This window comes from Zingiber officinale, chromosome 1A (assembly GCF_018446385.1).
Source record: "Zingiber officinale cultivar Zhangliang chromosome 1A, Zo_v1.1, whole genome shotgun sequence".
NCBI lineage: Eukaryota > Viridiplantae > Streptophyta > Magnoliopsida > Zingiberales > Zingiberaceae > Zingiber > Zingiber officinale.
Window position 1 is genome coordinate 131681458 of NC_055987.1, and position 13047 is coordinate 131694504.

At 37.2% G+C, this 13047-nt stretch overlaps 1 non-coding gene across 1 annotated transcript; it reads right to left on the reverse strand.

Annotated features, from left to right (window-relative positions):
* Window positions 1-12377: 12377 nt before the first annotated feature.
* On the reverse strand, window positions 12378-12485 carry LOC122039198. The gene has a single exon (XR_006128083.1). It is a non-coding gene; the product is annotated as a small nucleolar RNA R71 (small nucleolar RNA).
* Between the last annotated feature and the right edge of the window lie 562 nt (window positions 12486-13047).

A 13047-nucleotide genomic window follows, 5' to 3' on the forward strand; every position in this document is an offset into this window, starting at 1 on the left:
TATGTGCTATGATGCTATGTGTTGTGATGCTATATGCTGGGATTCTAGTGAAGAGGAGATAGAGAGACATAGGAAATGGGTCAAGGCAGATGAGATGACGTGGTGTTACATTTTGGCTTCTATGTCAAATGTGCTGCAACATCAGCATCCGACCCTACCCACTACCTATGATATGATGCTCAATCTCAAGGAACTCTTTGGACACCAGAATCGGGCTGCTAGGTAGGAGTCCATGAGAAAGGTATATTGTCCTCGCAAAAAGGAGAACAATAAAGATATATCTTATTCATTAGTTGTTGAAATATGTTTAGCGGTGTTATCTACCGGTACCTGGTGTGTAAATACGGGAGCCATTGATCATGTCTGGAAATCATTGCAGGGGTTCCAGGAAACCTGGCGACTACATGAAGGGGAGATCACCGTCTACATGGGCAATGCTACGAGAGTGGCGGCTGTTACAGTAGGAGATGTTTATTTATCTTTTGATAGGAATAAAACTTTAATTTTGAAAAATTGTCTTTACGTACCATGTTTTAAAAAGAGCTTGATTTAGGTTTCTAAATTATTTATGGATGAATATTCTATTTCTTTTGATGACAAAGTGGTTGTCAAGAAAAATATGGTGGTTATCTGTTCTGGTGCGTTAGTTGACAATTTGTATACTCTTAATCCAATAACTCCACGATGAAACAAATGAAAATTAATAACACATCTTCTAATTCTAATAAGAGAAAGCAATCTTCGAAAATGAACCAAACATATCTTTGGCATCTAAGGTTGGGTCATATTAACTTGAGTAGGATTCAAAGGTTAATAACCGATGGACCTTTGGGTTCATTGGTAGTGGAAAACTTTCCGACCTATGAGTCTTGCTTGGAAGGAAAAGTGACCAAGAGGCCTCTTTGTTGGTTGCTACTCGGAATACCGTCCTAGTTCCCCTATACAAAAATTTGTACAAGCATAGAACTATCCTAACTACTCATGTGCTCTACTAAAGTTAAATTTGGATTGCAAACGATGCTTAACATTATTAATCCAAATTTCCCTTTAGAAGTTAAACTTGGATTAGAAACGATATTTAACATTTTTACTCCAAGTTCAACCGATGTGATCTTCCTAAGTTAAACCATATTACAGAAGTTATCAAATATCTATTTCAAAGATCGGCTTCCAGGTTAAACATGGCGATGCACTAGGCCTTCTTGGGTATGAGATTATCCACCACTTCCTAGACAAAGCCTCACAAAGAAACCAGACATTTAACTTCTTATAGTAAACTAGGTTTAACTATAGAGACCTCAATAGAAACACATTATCGAAACATGAAATTGAAAAATAAATCGATAACAAAAATGATAACTAAAACCGATAACCTCTTATGTTTGTTTTTTCAAGATCTATACAAAAGATGAACTAGTTATGATGCAGAAACTAATAACTAGTTTTACCTTTTGTAGCTTATAGACCTCTTGATCTTCTATTATATTTCTCTCCACTCTTGGACATCGTGTGGGCGACGATCTTCCAAGAGGAAATCCACCCAAACTTCTTCCTTTGCTTCCAAGATCCGTCCACCAATTAATCTCCAAGGGATGCTAGACAAGAGAGCTTCCTTCGCTTCTTCTTCTCCTTCAATCAACCGGCCACCAAGAGATCTCCCACAATTGATGCCGCCGGCCTCCAAGAGAGAAAACAAAAGGAGAGAAGAGAAAGAATAGGGCCGGCCACCAAGGAATTAGAAGAGAAGAATAGAAGATGTGTTATGGGTTGAGACACCCCCTCATTCTCTTTTATAATCCTTGGTCTTGGCAAAAAAGGAAAGTTTTAAACATAATTAAAACTTCCTTATATTCCTTGCCAATGACTAAAAAGGAAAGTTTTAAAACAAAAAAATTAAAACTTTCTTTTAAGCTTGTCATGGTCGGCCATATTCAAGTGCTCCAAAGAAGGAAAGTTTTAAACACAAAATTTAAACTTCCTTATTTGTTTCTGGTAAGAAATTTTAATAAAAAATTTCTCTTTTAAATCCCTTGTTGGTTATAAAAGGAAAATTTTATAAATTAAAATCTCTTTTTTAAAACATGTGGATGATTACCAAAAAGGAAAGTTTTATCAAAAATTAAAATCTTCCTTTAAACTACAAATAAGGAAAGATATCAAACCTTTCTCTTAATCCTTTGTAGAAAACTATAAAAGGAAAGATTTTAAAATTTAAAACTCTCTTTTAAAACCATGGCTTCCACAAGGAAAGATTTTACAATTTATAATCACCCTTTTATTTAATGTGTGGCCGGCCACCTTGCTTGGGCTCCAAGCTTGGCCGACCATTGATCTTGGCTCCATCCTTTGGCTTGACTGGCCCTAGCTTGGTCTCCAAGCTTGGCTTGGCTGACCACAAAGAGATGGGTAAGAAGCTTGGCTCTAAGTGGATATAAGGCTTTATAAATAAGAGGCTACAATAGGGACCGAGAGGAGGAATTGGTTTTGGTCTCCTGATGAGCTTGAGCTTCCCATGTTCGCCCCGAACACCCAACTCAAGTTCATCAATAATAACTCATACCACTAAAGAGTTATTATTGCACTACCGCACCAATCCCATATTACAATATGTGCTCCTTCTTATCATGAGTGCATTAGTCTCTCTGTGTTTAAGATATTGAATGACCACCAATTAAATGAGTTACTGACAACTCACTTAATTAATATCTAGCTCCAAGAGTAGTACCACTCAACCTTATTATCATGTTGGACTAAGTCCACCTGCAGGGTTTACATGACACTCCTTATGAGCTCCTTAAGGGGACATCATCAACCTAGATTATTAGGACATAGTTTCATTCTATAATCAACAACACACTATATAAATAATATCATTTCCCAACTTATCGAGCCTATTGGTTTAACGAACTAAATCACACCCTTTGATAAATTAAAGAAATAAATATTAAGTATACGTGCTTGTTATTATATCATGATTAAGAGTACGCATTTCCATAATAACAAAGGTTTTTTTTTTTTATGTAGTCAGTATAAAAAGAAACTATCTCAAATGGTCATGCTCAATACACTCATAGTGTACTAGTGTAATTTTATAGTCAAGATAAACTAATACCAAATTACACTATAACCACTCCAATGGTTTGTCCCATTCCATCTTGGTTGTGAGCTACTATTTATAATTTATAAGGAATTGATAACATGAACTTCTGTGTGTCTCCTTACACCATGTTATCTACAATATAAATTAAATGGACAACTACACTTAGCATAAATGTAAATATTTGACCAATGTGATTCTTATTTCAAAATAAATATTTACAAAGAGCTAGACTTTTAGTATACATTCTAACACTTTTAAGGTAAAGGGGTATAGAGCCAAAGAAGTGTTGGAATTGGTTCATTCTGATTTGTGTGGGCCTATGAATATCCATGCAAGAGGTGGTTTCAAATATTTTATCTCTTTTATAGACGACTATTCGAGATATGGGTACATTTACTTGATACGCCGCAAGTCTGAGTGCTTTGATATGTTCAAAGAGTATAAGGCTGATGTGGAGAAATGTCATGGTAAAAGTATCAAGATACTATGGTCTGATCATGGTGGAGAGTACCTCTTAGGAGAGTTTAGGAGTTACTTATCAGAGGCCGGGATTCAATCCCAATTGTCTGCACCTGGTATACCCCAACAAAATGGTGTGGTGGAACGAAGGAAATAGGACTCTTATGGAAATGGTTAGATTAATGATGAGTTTTTCAGAATTACCAAATTCATTTTGGGGATATGCTTTGAAAACGACGACGTATATTCTGAACTTGGTACCTTCTAAGTCAATACCCTCTACTCCCACAGAATTGTAGAATGGGCGTAAGCCTATTTTGAAACACATTCAGATTTGGGGTAGTCCAACACATGTGCTGAAGGGAGACGCTGATAAGTTGGAATTATGTACAGAAGTTCACTTTTTCGTGGGATATCCTAAAGGAATGAAACGTGGTTTGTTTTATAGTCCTAAAGATCAGAAGGTCATTGTTAGCACCAACGCCCGATTTTTAGAAGAGGACTATGTAATGAACCACAAGCCCATGAGTAAAATTATTCTTGAGGAAATAAGAGAGGACACTTCTATCTTAGTACCAACGGTACAAGATGAGATACCACAAGTAACTGCAACACGTGTCACAAATGATGCACAATTATAGGTAGTGCCTCGTCGTAGTGGGAGGGTTGTTAAACAACCTGAAAGATTCATGTTTTTGGGAGATTCTTCGGACTTAATCCCTAGTGAACATGAAGCTGATCCCTGAACATATGATGAAGCACTCCAAGATAAAGATGCAACATCTTGGCAAAGTGTAATGAACTCTGAAATAGAATTTATGCATTCTAATCAAGTCTGGGAGCTTGTAGAACCACCAAATGGTGTAAAAGCCATTGGATGTAAATGAGTCTACAAAAGGAAAAGAGGAACAGACGGGAAGGTGGAAACCTTTAAAGCGAGGCTTGTTGCGAAGGGGTATACTCAGAAAGAGGGAATCGATTATGAGGAAACTTTTTTACCGGTAGTCATGCTTAAGTCTATCCGGATTCTTTTATCTATTGCTGCTCATATGGATTATGAGATTTGACAAATGGATGTCAAGATAGCTTTCCTTAATGGAAGTCTTGAATAAATTATCTATATGAAGTAACCAGAGGGATTCATTGTGAAGGGCAAAGAGCATCTTGTATGTAAGCTCAATCGGTCCATTTATGGACTGAAGCAAGCTTCGAGATCTTGGAACATCCAGTTTGTTGAAGTGATCTAGTTTTATGTATTTATTTAGTGTCCGGATGAGTCTTGTGTATACAAGAAAAGTGACGAAAACGTGGTGGTATTTCTTGTACTATACGTAGATGACATTTTGCTCATTGGCAACAATGTCAAAGTATTGTCAGACGTAAGGGTATGGAAGTCCAAGCAGTTTGATATGAAGGACTTGGGAGAATGTAGACATATTCTTTGGATCAAAGTAATAATGGATCACAAGAAAAGGATGTTGTGCTTATCCCAAGCTTCATACATCGATACTATCCTAGCTCGTTTTAGCATGCAAAACTCCAAGAAAGGTTTTCTACCTTTTAGGCATGGAGTACCTTTATCTAAAGAGATATGTCCTAAGACATTAAAGGGGATAGAAGAGATGAAGGTAGTTCCTTATACTTCAGCTATAGGAAGCCTAATGTATGTGATGCTATGTATGAGACCGGATATCTATTTTACTGTGGGCATGGCTAGCAGATGTCAAAGTAACCCAGGACTGGGACATTGGACTGCCATAAAACATATATTAAAGTACCTGAAAAGGACTAGAGATTATATGCTAGTTTACCAGGCAGATGATTTGCTCCTTGTGGGTTACACGGATTCAGACTTCCAATCAGATAGGGACAGTAGTAAGTCAACCTCGGGATATGTGTTTACTTTGGGTGGTGGAGCCATTGCATGGAGGAGTGTTAAGCAGAAATGCATTTCAGACTCCACGATGGAAGCTGAGTATGTGACAGCCTCTGAGGTATCTAAAGAAGTTGTATGACTAAGAAACTTCTTGATGGACTTAGATATGATTCCTGGTTTGCCCAAAGTTATCACAATTTATTGTGACAATAGTGGTGCAGTAACAAACTCGAAGGAAGCACGAGCCCATAAGGTAAGTAAACACATTGAGCACAAGTACCATCTGATACGAGATATCATAAAACGAGGAGAGGTTGTTGTCGCTAAAATTACATCAGCAGATAACCTGGTAGATCCTTTCATTAAGGTCTTTTAGCAAGAGCTTTTGATAGGCATATTGAGGGGATGAGAATAAGATGTATGGAAGCATTTATGGCAACATAGTCTTTTAGTATAAGTGAGAGATTATTGAGATGTATACTATAAGCCTAGCTTTTGTATGAACATCTGTTTTAAAATATTTTGAAATGAGAATCACTTTGGTCAAATGTCTGCATTTTATATTTGCATATATGTCAATGCAGTTGCCCATTTAATTTATATTGTAGATAACATGGTGTGTGGTGTCACATAGAAGATTATGTTATCGGTTCCTTATAAATTATAAATAGTAGCTCACAACCAAGATGGATTGGGACAAACCATTGGAATAGTTGTAGTGTAATTTGATATTAGTTTGTCTTGACTATAAAATTACACTAGTACACTATGAGTGTATTGAGCATAACCATTTGAAGTAGTTTCTTTTTATACTGACTACATAAAAGAACAAAACCTCTGTTATTATGGAAGTGCGTACTCTTAATCATGATATAATAACAAGCACGTATACTTAATATTTATTTTTTTAATTTATCAAACGGTGTGATTTAGTTCGTTAAATCAATAGGTCTGATGAGTTAGGAGATAATATTATTTATATGGTGTGTTGTTGATTATAGACGGAAACTGTGTCCTAATTATTTAGGTTGATGATGTCCTCTTGAGGAGCTCATAAGGATTATCATGTAAACCTGCAGGTGGACTTAGTCCGGCATGATAATAAAGTTGAGTGGTACTACTCTTGGAATCAGATGTTAATTAATTGAATTGTCAGTAACTTGTTTAATTAATGGATATGATATCTTAGACACGGGGAGATTAATGCACTCATGATAAGAAGGAGCTAATATTGTAATATAGGATTGGTGTGGTAGTTCAATAATAACCCTTTAGTGGTATGAGTTATTATTGATGGATTTGGGTAGGGTGTTCGGGCTGAACACAGGAAGCCCAAGCCCATCAGGAGGCCTAAATCAATTTCTCCTTTAGGTCCTTGTTGTAGCCTCTATATAAAGCCTCGCATCCACCCATCCTTAACTTGGTTTGGTTTAACAGAGTTTGGTTTAACTTGGTTTAGTTTAACTTAACTTGTTTTGGTTTAACTTAACTTGGTTTGGTTTAACTTAACTTGGTTTGATTTAACTTGATTATAGAAAGAGAGATTTTTTCTAAACAGAATTTGGTTATAGAAAGAGAGATTTTTTCTAAACAGAATTATGTTATTTTCCTTTCTTTGTAACCGACGACAAGCCTATAAAAAGGAGTAGGTGGTGGCTCTTAAAACCTAATTTTCTAATTCTCCACAATCCTCTTCTCTCCTTGTGGCCGACACCCCTCCTCACCTTGCTAGGGCCGCCCCTTCCTCACCTTGCAAGGGCTGCCCCCCTCCTCTCCTTGCTTAGGGCTGACACCCCCCTTCCTCTCCTGGTTATGGCCGGCACCCCTTCCTAGCAATCCATTGGTGGCCGGTGGCTTGAAGAAGAGGAAGAAGATTAGAAGGTGCCCCATCCTAGAGCCTCCTTTTATAGTTGGCAGTTTGGAAACCGAGAAGAGAAGGAGGGTAGTGTTGTCTTGGTAGATTGTCGCCCACACGATGTCCAAGAAGAGGAGAGAAATACAACAGAAGATCAAGAGGTCTTTAGCTACATAGAAAAAGTACAACTAATTCTATAACTCCGCCACATAATTAGTTGGTTTTCTTTGTATCATTTTTAGAATACCAACACAAGAGGCCAGCGATCTTGTACTTCAATCAAGGTGTGCTTTGATCCGTCAAGAACTTGCTTGATTAATCAAACATATGTCTGATCGAACATACGAGTTGCTAGGAAAAGTTCTATACTTGTACAATTTTTGTACAAGGAAATTTAAACAGAACGGAATTCCAGCGCCTTCATTTTCAACACTGCAGACTTAAACTAAAACAGACATAACTTTATACTAGGTTGGAGTTATAGGCTGTTCTTTATATCAAAATGTAGATAACATTAAGATCTACAACTTTGCTGAAGACTTCAACTAGAGAAAACCATATCTTGGTGGTCTAAAAGACGTTGCAATGAAATATAGTCATGCATAGCCATGACAAGGGCCATGCAAGGGGTGTGCGAGATCCACATGGCCGTGTAGCACTTCCAAAGAGCAAGCAGAGGCAGGCTATGTAAGCCACACGACCGTGCAAGATTTCCAGAGACCAAGTAATGTCAAGACGTGTGAGTCACACGACCATGTGAATCTATCCAGAAACAAAGCAGAACACGGTCGTGTGAGCCACACGACCGTGTCACCTTGGCCGAAAGCAAGATGTATGAGGCCATGTGGATCCACACAGTCGTGTCACGGGTCGTGTGTGTTGGTTGCTACTCGGAAAACCTATAGGTTCCACTGTACAAAAATTTTGTACAAAGGTCTGAACCTTTTCCTAGCTACCATGTGTTCTTTTAAATTAAATTTTGGATCGCCTGCGGAACTTAACACGTTTGATCCAAAACTTAATCTATTTGTTCTTTTAGGTTTTGACTTGGATCTCCTGCGGAACTTTACACGTTCGACCCAAGTCTCCTTAAGTTATTAATTCCATTAAATATTAATTTCAATAATTGGTTCCCAGTACTGACGTGGCGAGGCACATGGCCTTCTTGGATATGGGAGCAACCACCACCGACTAGACAAAACCTTTTATAGAAAGCTAATATTTAATTTCCTAAAATAACTTTAGGTTAACCAAAGAGAACAATCAAATCACAAGGAAAAGAAAAAATAAAAGAACACAATATCGAAAAACATATTCGAAATTCTAGAACGTAAGCCTCTTGTATTTGGTATTATTTCCATAAATAACTAGCATGATGCGGAAATAAAAATTACTAGTTATACATTGTAGAAAAACCTCTTGATCTTCTACCGTATTCCTATTCTAACCTCGGACGTTGTGTGGGCAACGATCTACCGAGATGAGAAACCACCAACCACCTTCTTCTCCTCCAAGCAAGGTTCGGCCACAAAAGGAAAACTTCACCAAGGAGAAAAACCAAAATACTAACCAAGCTCCAAGAGATGCTAGCTTTCTCTCCTTCTTCTTCTTCTTCTCCAAGTAGTATCCGGCCACCACAAGAGCTCCAAGGAAGGGAGAGAGGTTCGGCCACCACAAGAGGAAGAGAGGGAGAGGATGGCCGGCCACACCAAGGAACAAAAGAGGGAGAGAAAATAATAGAGGTTGTGTCTCATGAAGGCACCCTCACCCCTTCTTTTATATTCCTTGGCCTAGGCAAATTAGGAAATTTAATTACAATAAAATTTCCTTAATTTTCCTTGACATGAATTAATTGAGAAAAATAAAATAAAATTTCCCAATCAACTTGTGATGGCCGGCCACAATCAAAAGAGCAAATTAGGAGAGTTTCAATCAACAAATTAAAACTTCCTAATTTGTTTCCGGAAATTTTAAAAAATAAAATTTCTCTTTAAAAATCTCTTCATGGTTAATAAAAGGAAATTTCTATAATTTTAATTTTATTATCATGTGAATAATTTTAAAGAGAAAATAAAACATCTCTCCAATCTACAAATAAGGAAAGAGATCTAATCTCTTTCTTTAATCTTTTGTAGATCTTTTACAAGAGAGATATTTTAATTTTAATTCTCTTTAAATTATATCTTCCACATAATAATAAAAATTAAAATTAAATTTCTTTTTTAATTTAATTTGGCCGGCCCTACTAGCTTGGGTTCAAGCTAGGGCCGGCCACCCAATTTTATACCTAGGCCGGCCCTAGCTTGGTTCCCAAGCTAGCTTGGCCGGCCCCTATTGGGTGGGTATAGAAGGTGGGTATAGGTGGGTATAGAACTCTATAAATAAGAGGCTACGATAGGGACCGAGAGGAGGAATTGGTTTTGGTCTCCCGATAAAATTAAGCATCCCGTGTTCGCCCCGAACACACAACTTAATTTTATCAATGATAATTCATTCCACTAGAGAACTATCATTGAACTACCGCACCAATCCCAAATTACATTTTTGGGCTCCTTCTTATTATGAGTGTGTTAGTCTCCCTGTGTTTAAGATATCGAATGTCCATTAATTAAGTGAGTTACTGACAACTCATTTAATTAATATCTAAGTCCAAGAGTAGTACCACTCAACCTTATTATCATGTCGGACTAAGTCCACCTGCAGGGTTTAATATGACAATCTTTATGAGCTCCTCTTGAGGACATTCTCAACCTAGTATCTCTAGGACACAGTTTCCTTCTATAATCAACAACACACACACTATAAGTGATACCATTTCCCAACTTATCGGGCTTATTGATTCATCGAACTAAATCTCACCCATTGATAAATTAAAGAAATAAATATCAAATATATGTGCTTGTTATTATATCAGGATTAAGAGCACACACTTCCATAATAACCGAGGTCTTTGTTTCTTTATAAAATCAGTATAAAAGAAACGACCTCAAATGGTCCTACTCAATACACTCTAAGTGTACTAGTGTAATTATACAGTCAAGATAAACTGATACCTAATTACACTACGACCTTCTAATGGTTTGTTCCTTTCCATTTTGGTCGTGAGCTACTGTTTATAATTTATAAGGTACTGATAACATTATCTTCTGCATATGACACCACATGTTATGTTATCTACAATATAAATTAATTGAACAACTACAAACAAATGTAGATAAATTGACCAAATGTGATTCTTTATTTAACATGAATGTTTACAAAGCTTAGGCTTTCAGTATACACTCCAACAGTGTGGTGCTCGTGACCAGCTCATGATAAAAGGGATTCCCCCCCCCCCCCCCCTTCCCCCTTTTCAAGGATCTTTGGCTCATCTTTGGCTTGGGGCTTGCCTGCATTCCTTGGAGAAGGGTTCTCCCCCTTGGGGGAACCCTAGATCTTCCATCTTCACTAATCCGTCCACCTCCGGAGCAAGGATTGAAAGTAAGAAGACCAGCGACACATATATAAGTATTCCTCTCTTCTCTATCTCTTGTTTTGGAGTGTGGAATGCTTAATTTCTTGTCTCTTATTTGTAAATCCTTTGCTATGGAGTAGATCTCTAGATCTAGGATGTAGGAAGTAGCTGTGATGTGATTGTGAATGTATGAACTATGTATTTGGATATTTTCCTATGCAATGAAGTGTTTATATCATCATCTATGTGTGTTGTGCCTTGTATGCGTTTGACGAAATGTGTGTGAGGTAAATCCATGTAGATGTAGGGTTAGATCACCATGTAGAGGAAGAACCTTGGAATGTAAGATCATGGGACCATGTTACAGAAGGTATCCCTTACTTTCTACGGTAGTTTCTTGAAATGGGGATCAATTCTTATTAGGAAGATTAATTAGACTTTATAGGGTTTTCCCAAATTAATGTTAAGAAGTGACTTGTGTAATCTAGGAACGTGGATCGTGGGCCCTTATGTGAGAAGAATGCTCCGTATAATCAGGCTTCCTAAATTACCTCTTCTACTTAATTGCATTAATCTATCGTTAGGAAGTGATCTGAGTAATCTAGGAATGTGGACCGTGGGTCCTTGTGACAGAAGGATGCCCCTATAATCAGGCTTCCTAAATAACCTCTTCTACTTAATGGCAGTAGAACTTGGGTAAACTCTTTGGTGTAATCTTCGCGAGATTGTACCAGACTCTAGTTAGAACTCCTACACTAGTGTAAGCATGGAGTTAGGGAGATGAACAATGCATAGGGATATTAACTAGCATCACAATGAAATCAAAATCCTAGTATCTATCCATCCCCAAATCCAACTCTCCCTCTTTCTCTACTCTTTACATTCTCTCTTTTCCAACCAATCTCACGTTTGTTTAGATAATTCACTGTGCAAAGTTAACTAGTGCTTAATCAATAGTCCCTGTGGATTCGATATCTTTTTATTACTGACGACGAAATCGTGCACTTGCGAGTGCGTAACAAGTTTTTGGCACCGTTGTCGAGGACTGTTTTCGATTAACATTAGTTGATTAGCATATGAGTTACTTTAGACATTTTTTTTTTTCATTTTGCTTTTTCTTTCTTGTTTTCATTATGCACCTTCTTTCTTGCAATTTAAATTCTACATTTTCTTTCTTGTTTTTTATATAACATTTTATTTCTTGTCTTTAATTCTTCATTTTTTTCTCATAATTTTTTTCTTAGATATCCATGAGCACTAACTTTTCAAGAAGGCCTTTGAGAGAATTTTTTGCACCCATTTCTGCTAGATTTATGTCTCCCATTATGTAGCCTTATATTGAAGCTAAAAGTTTCCAACTAGACCTAGAGTTAATTGCTATGATACAAGGTCACAGATTTGGAGGAGAAGTATCAGAAAGCCCTTATCTGCACCTTGAGACATTTCTAGAGCTTTGTGATATAGTAAATTGTGAAGGAGTGTCAGTAGATACAGTTCGATTGATAGTATTTCCTTTCAGTATTAAGGATAAAGCAAGGACTTGGTTATATTCTCTCCGTCCTCAAAGCATTATAAGTTAGGAACAATTGGAGCAGCAATTTCTGAATCATTTTTTCCCTCCAAGAAGAACAGTGTACATGAGGAATTGCATCACAAATTTTGCTCAGGCAGATGGAGAATCATTATCTGAAGCATGAGATAGATTCAAGAGTCTACAAAGATAGTGCCCTCATCATGGCTTGGAAAAATGGCTAACGTTGCACATATTCTATAGGAGAATTTCTTTCTCAGACAAATGTTTATTAGATTCATCAGCCGGAGGTTCTTTTATGAACAAAAGTGTGGACGAAGCATACACATTAATTGATCAAGCGACATTAAACCTCCATGAATGGTCGAACAAAAGTTGGATGGTATCTCCCTCAAAAATTCAGGAAGTGCAAGCCATAAATGTTAGAGAGCCTGTCAAACAAAATGTTATTCAACCATCCAAGTGTTTTGAAAATCTCCATTCACAGAATGTGAGGTCCAAATAGTTGGAGGCAAAGATTGATAGCATAGTTTCAAAATGGTTCAAACATGATACCCCTCCTACACATACAAGATCTAGTGAAAATGGTAATGATATTAAGTTGAGAGGTGAAAAGAATCATGAAGAACTTATGAAAAAGGTCTTGTATAAAATTGAGGGGAAGAACAATAGAAGACCTCAAGAACTCGGTTCTATTACTCTAGGAAGTTCCCAAAGGGCACAAGTACCTTTCCCTGAACGATTGATCACATAAACACTAGACAGCAAGTTA